Source organism: Trichechus manatus, unplaced genomic scaffold (genome assembly GCF_000243295.1).
Source record: "Trichechus manatus latirostris isolate Lorelei unplaced genomic scaffold, TriManLat1.0 scaffold00038, whole genome shotgun sequence".
Classification (NCBI taxonomy): domain Eukaryota; kingdom Metazoa; phylum Chordata; class Mammalia; order Sirenia; family Trichechidae; genus Trichechus; species Trichechus manatus.
The window spans coordinates 2,992,802-3,001,783 of record NW_004443974.1 but is presented as its reverse complement, the minus strand read 5'-3'; positions in this window follow the sequence as shown (position 1 = coordinate 3,001,783).

The window sequence follows — 8,982 nt, the reverse complement described above, 5'->3', positions numbered from 1 at the left end:
AGAAAGGTAGAACTAGAAATACCATAAGACCCAGCAATCCCACTCCTAGGAATATATCCTAGGGAAATAAGAGCCAATCACACGAATAGACATATGCAATCCATGTTCACTGCAGCATTGTTCACAATAGCAAAAAGATGGAAACAACCAAGATGCCCATCAACAGATGACTGGATAAACAAACTATGGTACATACACACAATGGAGTATTATGCAACAATAAAGAATAATGATGAATCTGTGAAGCATCTCATAACATGGATGAAACTGGAGGACATTATGCTGAGTGAAATAAGTCAACCACAAAAGGACAAATATTGTATGAGACCAATACTGTAAAAACTCATGAAAAGGTTTACACACAAAAAGAAGCAATCTTTGTTGGTTATGAGGGATGGGAGGGGTGTGTGGGGGGGAATACTAAATAGACAATAAATAAGTGCTAACTTTGGTGAAGGGTAAGGCAGTACACAATACTGGGGAAGCCAGCACAACTTGTCCAAGGCAAGGTCATGGAAGCTCCACAGACACATCCAAACTCCCTGAGGGACCGAATTGCTGGGTGGAGGGCTGTGGGGACCATGGTCTCAGGGAACATCTAGCTCATCTGGCATAACATAGTTTATAAAGAAAATTCGACCTTGGTAACTAGAGTCTGGCGTCTTAAAAGCCTGTGAGCAATCATCTAAGATTCTCCACTGGTCTCACCCCTTGGGCAGCAAGGGAGAATGAAGAAAAACAAGACACAAAGGAAAGATTAGTTCAAAGGACTGATGGACCACAACTACCGTGGCCTCCACTACAGTGAGTCCAGTATAAGTAGATGGTGCCTGGCTACTACCATTGAATGCTCTGACAAGGATCACAACAGAGGGTCCCAGACAGAGCTGGAGAAAAATGTAGAGCAAAATTCTAACTCACAGAAAAATATCAGACTTATTGGCCTGACATTAACTGGAGAAACTCTGAGAGTATGGTCCCTGAACACCCTTTTAGCTCAGTAATGAAGTCACTCCTGAGGTTCACCCTTCAGCCAAAGATTAGTCAGCCCCATAAAACAAAAGGAGACTAATGGGGCACAACAACCCTTGGACAGGGACTAGAAGGCAGGAGGGGACAGGAAAACTGGTAATAGGGAACCCATGTTCCAGAAGGGACAGTGTTGACATGTCGTGGAGTTAACCATTGTCATAAAACAATATGTGTACTCTTTACTGAGAAACTATTTGTTCTGTCAACCTCCATCTAAAGAACAATTTAGAAAAAAAAAAAAATTACCAAATGATCCAGCAATTCCAATCCTAGGTATCAAACCCAAAAGAATGGAAAGCTGGAACACAAACATATACTTGTACACCAGTGTTCATTGCAGCACTATTCACAGTAGCCAAAATGTGGAAAAAACTCAAATGGCCATCTACAGATGAATGGATAAACAAACGTGGTACACACATTCAATGGATACAGAGAGAGAAAGTCTTGATACATGCTACTACATGAATGTACCCTGAAAGCATTATTCTAAGTGAAATAAGTCAGTCATAAAAAGACAAATATTGTCTGATTCCACTTACCTGAAATATCTAGAATAGGCAAATGTATAGAGACCAAAGTGTATTGGTGGTTACAGGGGTGGGAGGGAAGGCAAAAGAGGGAGTGATTCCACAGGGGGCACTGAGCTTCTGCTAAGTGTGAGGGAAAAATTTCAAAATGGATGATGGTGATGGCTGTACAATATGATGAACACAATTAATGTCACTGAATTATTCATCTAAAAATGGTTGAAATGGCAAAAGTTTTGTATTACATATGTATATATATATATACATATATATACCACAATAATCAATACTGACAAAAAACCATAGATAAATAAAAATCTGAGCAGGACATCCATTCACTCAGGGTGGGAAGAGAAGATCTTATCAGTCCTTTTTTTAATCATGAACAATACTAATGTGTATAATAATTATTGTAATATTAATATTTAACATTTAAGTGTGCAGGCTTTGTGTGAATCTCTTTATATGAAATGAGTGACTAACCTTATACGTTGGGACATGGCCAGGAAAATAGTACGTGATCAAAAAGTGTTAGCTATTATTATTATTTTATGTGTCAGATAATCTTTACAATAATCTTATGAAGTACTATTACTATTACATACAATGGCATCACAGAGAGGTTACATAACTTGCCACAATCCAATAAATGGTAAAGCTCAGATTCAGTGTGCTCCAGAACATAGCGCAAATTTTTTTCTTTTCTTTTCTTAATCTTTCATTTCTTTTTAATTGTAAACTGTGTGCATCATCATGTATGTGTACATATATGCATACACACACAGGTTATACTATAAATCCCAAGCAATCATGAGACTGCTAGGATAAAGACTCTATTATCCGATCTGATTGGGTCACACGCACACAGATACTTTACAAAGTGTTGGCAATTAAAAGCCATTATTATTATTTATAGAAGGTAAACATTAAACAATAAGAACAGATTACTTACAGACAGCAAACAGTAAACAACAGGAACGTATTTAGGTGAACCAGTCCCCTTTTCCCTCGTGAGTATGCCACTTAGTATCATAGGAGAGGAACACACTTACTTCTAAAAGGGGAACTGCTCACCCCTCCCGAATTACCCATGTCTATTTCTGTGTAATTGGGCAAGCACACTGTGCATTAGGTGTTTGCTGGTGTATGTGTATCTCAGCAGGTGTGTCTTTGGCTCAAGTCAGGTGCAGTGTGGCTGTGTTCCTTCTCTCTCTCTTTGTGGCTTTTCCTGGCTAGGTCTGGACCACTGTGCTTGCTGGTCAAGCTCTCACCAGCAGCTATGGGACAACTCTGGACCAGTGCTAGGGTTAGGCAAACATGACAGCTCTCAAGGCAAAACTGTTTTACAGACAACTCCTGTATGGTGTATGCCCAAGCCCCTGCAGGCCTCATTTTGGTCCCTTCAGGACACGACTTTTCTCAGCCTAAGGGTTACAGCTCTCAGCACAGCTGGGCATCTGCCATTACCAAAGACAGGCCAACATGGCCCCCACTCTCCCGCTTGCTCTGCTTGGGCATCTGCCTGCACGAGCTTGGACTGTGGCTGTTTTCACATTATGGGGTACCCGGCTCAATTGGTAACCTCCTGCTTGGAGGTGTCCAGCTTTGCTCCATGGGCCAACTCTGCCCACTGTTGCTGTCTCCTCTGTGGGCCAACTCCACCCACTGCCACCATCCTGACAGCTCTTTCTCTGCTGCTGGGCCCCATCTAGGCCCCTTGCCACTGGCTCTGACACTGTTTCTCTTCTTGTCTTAGGCTGGGTTCTCTAGAGAAGCAAAACCAGTAAAGCATACATACAGAGAGATTTATATCAAGGAAATAGCTCATGAGATTTTATAGGCTAGAACATCCTAAGTCCATGGATCAGGGTAGAGGCCTCTCCCAATTCACGCAGCCACAGAAGCTGGCGAACCCAAGGTCACCAGGTCAGAGAGCAGGGCTTCTACTCACAGGCTGTGAAGGTCGACTGATTTCAAGATCAGCAGACAAGACTGCAAGGTTTCTCCTGATTCAAGTAGCTGCAGGGGCTGGCAAACTCAAGATCAGCAAGTCGAGGAGCAGGACTCTTCCTTGCAGGCTGTAAAGATTGACAGGTAAGCTGCTAGCTCAAGTCCCAAGAACTGGAGGTGAGATGACAAGAGGCTGCTGCTGGGTCCGGAACAAGCCAAAAACCTTGGCAAGGCAAGCAGGAAGGAAGTAGCCGGTGGAGGGCAGACAGATGAAGGCTGAGGGGGCGGTGAGCCGCCACCGGCCCTGCACCCACCGATACCACTCAGCAGATTCCATTATGGGGGTGGTCACATATCATATTTCAACAGGGAAGTGATCACATTATACTACTGCCAAAACACTGAGAATCATGGCCTAGCCAAGGTGACAATCTTAACCGTCACAGTCCACCACTTGTCAACTTCGCACCTGCACACATCTCGCAAAACCATACACAATCTCTGAATAAAGACAATTACAAAGTCATAGTTGCGCTTAACATGATACAACTAACTCACGTACAATCAAAAATGCACTAACGCCCTTTACATCTTATGTTTTATAACTGAAGGAAAGAAAAATACTTGATGCACACATACAAAGCAGAAATACTCATAACAATTACTCTCCCTGTTTCTGCAACTGGTCACATGGCCATAACTGGTATTTAGAACTACCTTCTTCCACCACCCATTCTGTATTCCCTTTGCCCTCAGAAAGCACCTCAGCTGGTCATGGCTCTTTGCCTGGTGGGGTGACCCAAACCTTCATTCCTGAAGGGTGTGGGCCATTAGCAGTCATGTCAGAATTGGGTTGCTGTAGTTTTTGATTGACTTTAATCACAGGACATGGTAGTACTAAGAGACATCCTAAGGGATCTCCTGCATTCCAGACATACTCTTCTTTACCTCCATTATATAATATCAATCCAATTTCCTCTTGGTAATCAGGATCAATCACATCAGCCAGTAAGGTAACTCCCTTCTTTGCTTGTTGTTCCAGAGGCATAAGGACCTCAAAGTGGCCAGGTGGCATTCTTAGCTTCCAGTTCAGTGGAATCAGTGATGTGTCTCCAGGTGGGAGCATTCCTCCTTTTGGAACTAAGACCTCTAGACCTGCAGAGCATAAGGTCAAGGGGACAGGAAGCAAAAATCTTGTGAGTGGGTCACTAGGGGTAATAGTTAGTGGTGCCACTCCCTTTTCCACCCCTTGATTCCTGGACCCATGAATCCTGACTATGGGAGAAACAGCACCATATATTGGACGCTGGTTTAGAGCATATACAACCTCCTGAAGAACATTGCCCCAACCCTGCAAGGTATTGCCACCTAGCTGGTGCCATAATTGTGTCTTTAGAAGTTCATTCCATTGTTCTATCAATCCAGCTGCTTCAGGATGATGAGGAACATGATAAGACCAGTGAATTCCACGAGCATGGGCCCACTGCTGCACTTCATTTGCTGTAAAGTGAGTCCCTTGATCCTAGGCAATGCTGTATGGGATGCCATGATGATGGATGAGGCATTCTGTAAGTCCACAGATGGTAGTTTTGGCAGAAGCATTGCATGCAGGGAAGGCATATCCATATCCTGAGTAACTGTCTATTCCAGTAAGGACAAAATGCTGCCCTTTCCACGATGGAAGTGGTCCAATGTAATCAAATTGCCACCAGGTTGCTGGCTGCTCACCTTGAGGGATGGTGTCATATTGGGGGTTCAGTGTTGGTCTCTGCCGCTGCAGATTGGGCACTCAGCAGTGGCTGTAGCCAAGTCAGCTTTGGTGAATAGAAGTCCATGTTGCTGGGCCCATGCATAACCTCCATCCCTGCCACCATAGCTACTTTGTTCATGAGCCCATTGAGCAATGACGGGAGTAGCTAGGGAAAGAGGATGACTGGTTTCCACAGAACGTGTCATCCTATCCACTTGATTGTTAAAATCCTCCTCTGCTGAGGTCACCCTTTGGTGAGCATTCACATGAGACACAAATATCTTCACTTCTTTGGCCCATTCAGAGAAGTCTATCCACATGTCTCTTCCCCATACCTCCTTGTAACCAATTTTCCAATTATGTTCCTTCCAAGTCCCTCAGAATCCAGCCAAACCATTGGTCACAGCCCACGAATCAGTATACAGTCACACATCTAGCCATTTCTCCTTCCAAACAAAGTGAACAACCAGGTGCAGTGCTCGAAGTTCTGCCCGTTGAGAGGATTTCCCTTCATCACTGTCCTTCAGGGAAGTCTCAGAAAGAGGCTGTAGTGCTGCCACTGTCCACTTTTGAGCGGCGTGCACAACCATCTGTAAATCAGGCACGAATTTTCTCTTCCTCAGTCAACTGATCATAAGGAACTCCCCATGAGGCCATAGATGCAGACTGGGAGATGGAAGGTAATGTGAGAGGATTGGAGACCATGGGCATTTGGGCCACTACCTCATGCAACTTACTTGTGCCTTCAGGTCCTGCTCAGGCCCACTCTCGTATATACCACTTCCATTTAATAATGGAGTGCTGCTGTGCATGTCCAACTTTATGACTCTGTGGGTCAGACAACATCCAATTCATGATGGGAAGCTTAGGCTGCATGGTGACTTGGTGTCCCATGGTTAAGCATTCAGTCTCTCCTAAGGCCCAGTAACAAGCCAAAAGCTGTTTCTCAAAAGGAGAGTGGTTATCTTCAGAGTATGGCAGGTGTTTGCTCCAAAAACCTAAGGGTCTGCGCTGTGATTCACCAATAAAGACCTGCCAAAGACTCCAAACAGCATCTCTCTCTGCCACTGACACTTCAAACACCATTGGATTAGCTGGATCATAAGGCCCAAGTGGCAGAGCAGCTTGCACAGCAGCGTGAACCTGTTGTAGAGCCTTCTCTCGTTTTGGGCCCCACTCAAAACTAGCAGCTTTTTGAGTTACTTGATAAATAGGCTGGAGTAACACACCCACATGAGGAATATGTTGCCTCCAAAATGCAAAGAGTCCAACTAGGCGCTGTGTCTCCTTTTTAGTTATGGGAGCAGCCAGATGCAATAACTTATCCTTCACGTTAGAAGGAATATCTTGTCATGCCCCACACCACTGGACCCCTACAAATTTCACTGAAGTGGAAGGCACCTGAATTTTTGTGGTATTAATTTCCCACCCTCTAGCACACAAATGTTTTACCAGTAAGTCCAGAGTCATTGACATTTCTTCCTTACTAAGTCCAGTCAGCATAATGTCATCAATGTAATGGACCAGTGTGACATCTTGTGGAAGGGAAAGGTGATCAAGGCCCCTGCGGACTAAATTATGACATAGGGCTGGAAAGTTGATGTAGCCCTGAGGTAGGCAATTGAAGGTGTATTGCTGGCCTTGCCAGCTGAAGGCAAACGGTTTCTGGTGGTCCTCTGAAACAGGTGTGGAGAAAAAGGCATTAGCCAGGTCCATAGCTGCATACCAAGTACCATGAGATGTATTAATTTGCTCAAGCAATGAAACTACATCTGGAAGAGCAGCTGCAATTGGAGTCACCAGTTGGTTAAGTTTTTGATAATCTACTGTCATTCTCCAAGATCCGTCTGTTTTTTGCAGAGGCCAAATAGGCAAGTTGAATGGGGATGTGGTGGGAATCACCACCCCCGCATCCTTCAAGTCCTTGATGGTGGCAGTGATCTCTGCAATCCCTCCAGGAATGTGGTATTGCTTTTGGTTTACTATTTTCCTAGGTAGGGGTAGTTCTAATGGCTTCCACTTGGCTTTTCCTACCATAATGCCCCCTACTGTATTTGTCAGGGATCTATTGTGGGTGTTCTGCCAGTTGCTGAGTATATCTATTCCAATGATGCATTCTGGAACTGGGGAAATCACTACAGGACGGATTCGTGGACCCACTTGAATTACTGTGAGATGGACATGAGCCAAGACTCCATTAATAACCTGACCTCCATAGGCCCCCACTCTGACTGGGGGGCCACAGTGACATTTTGGGTTTTCTGGAATTAGTGTCAGTTCAGAGCCAGTATCCAGTAATCCCCGAAAACTCTGATTATTTCCTTTTCCCCAACAGTCACTCTTGTAAAATGTCATAGATCCCTTTGGGGAAGGCCGGGAGAAAGATTAACAGTAAAAATTTTTGACACTAGATTTGAGTCCTTCCTCAAGGGGACCCGGCCTGCCCTTCATTCAAGGGGTTGTAAGGCTTTAAACTCGCTGAGTTCTGGGAATTGATTTAGGGACCATGACTCTCTATTCTGGCGATTCGACTTAGACTGCTGTTCTCCTGACCAAGAATTTATCTGTCTGTACAAATTGAGTAAATATTTAGTAAACTTCCCATCTATTTCACTCTAGGGACACCAGGACTAAGTAGCCAATGCCATAAATCCGTAAGAGTCAGAATATTCTGATTACTGCCTTGACTCCGCTGTCCATTACTGTAACCCCGCCCACCTTGTCTTTGTCAATTGAGTGCCGCCACTTGGCCGTACTACCATGGGGTCCAATCAGCCCCATTGTAGTTAGGTGGCTTAATTCAGTTAGGGCAGTTCCCACAGTGAAATCTGATTTACATAAAATTGTAATCACAGCCGTCTTCAATGATGCTGGAACTCACTTCACAAATTTGTTCCTCACAGTTGTGATAAAAGGTGTGTCCTCTGAGTATTCCATGTGTGGGTCTGTGGGTTTAACCTGATAAATCCGCTCTAGCATGCCAATTTCCCTAAGCCTTTGGATACCTTCTTCTACAGTATACCAAAGCAGGTTTGGCATTTCAACTTGATTCAGTGTAGGCTGCCTCATAATCCATGCTTCAGCAACCCAACCAAACAAACTATTAGATCCTTTCCAAACTTCTCGAGCTGAAACATTGAATGAAGAATCTGTGCTTCATGGACCCATATCAATATATTCAGACTTTATTTATGTTCCTTGCACCATTATCCCACAACCTTAATAGCCATTCCCACACATATTCCCCAGGTTTCTGTTTGTACATATTACAAAAGTCAAGTAGTTCTTTTGGAGTGTAATGTACCTCCTCCTGGGTCACACTTTGAACTCCACCTTTTGGGGCTCACTGGGACTTAACTCTAGTTACAGATGTAGAAGCTAGAATCTGTAGTGTGGAATTATTTTGAGAACATTCAGCATTGTCTCCTAAAGCATCTGCCTCAAGCTATGCCCCAGGCAATGACTCAGGCAAGGGCTCTTTAGAGGCAGCTGGGCTAGGGCTAATCTCATTAGATGGGAGTGGAGGGGCTAATGGTTCTTCTGGGCAGGGTGGTGTAACAGACAAACATGAAGTAATCTCTTCAGATGGGAGTGCTTCTGTTGGCAGGAGTGATTCAATGGAATTTAAGGGTTCATTGTCCCCAGCTTCTTGATTATCTTCCCATATGTCCCCATCCCAAGTTTCAGGATCCTATTTCTTCCCAACCAATGCCCTTACTT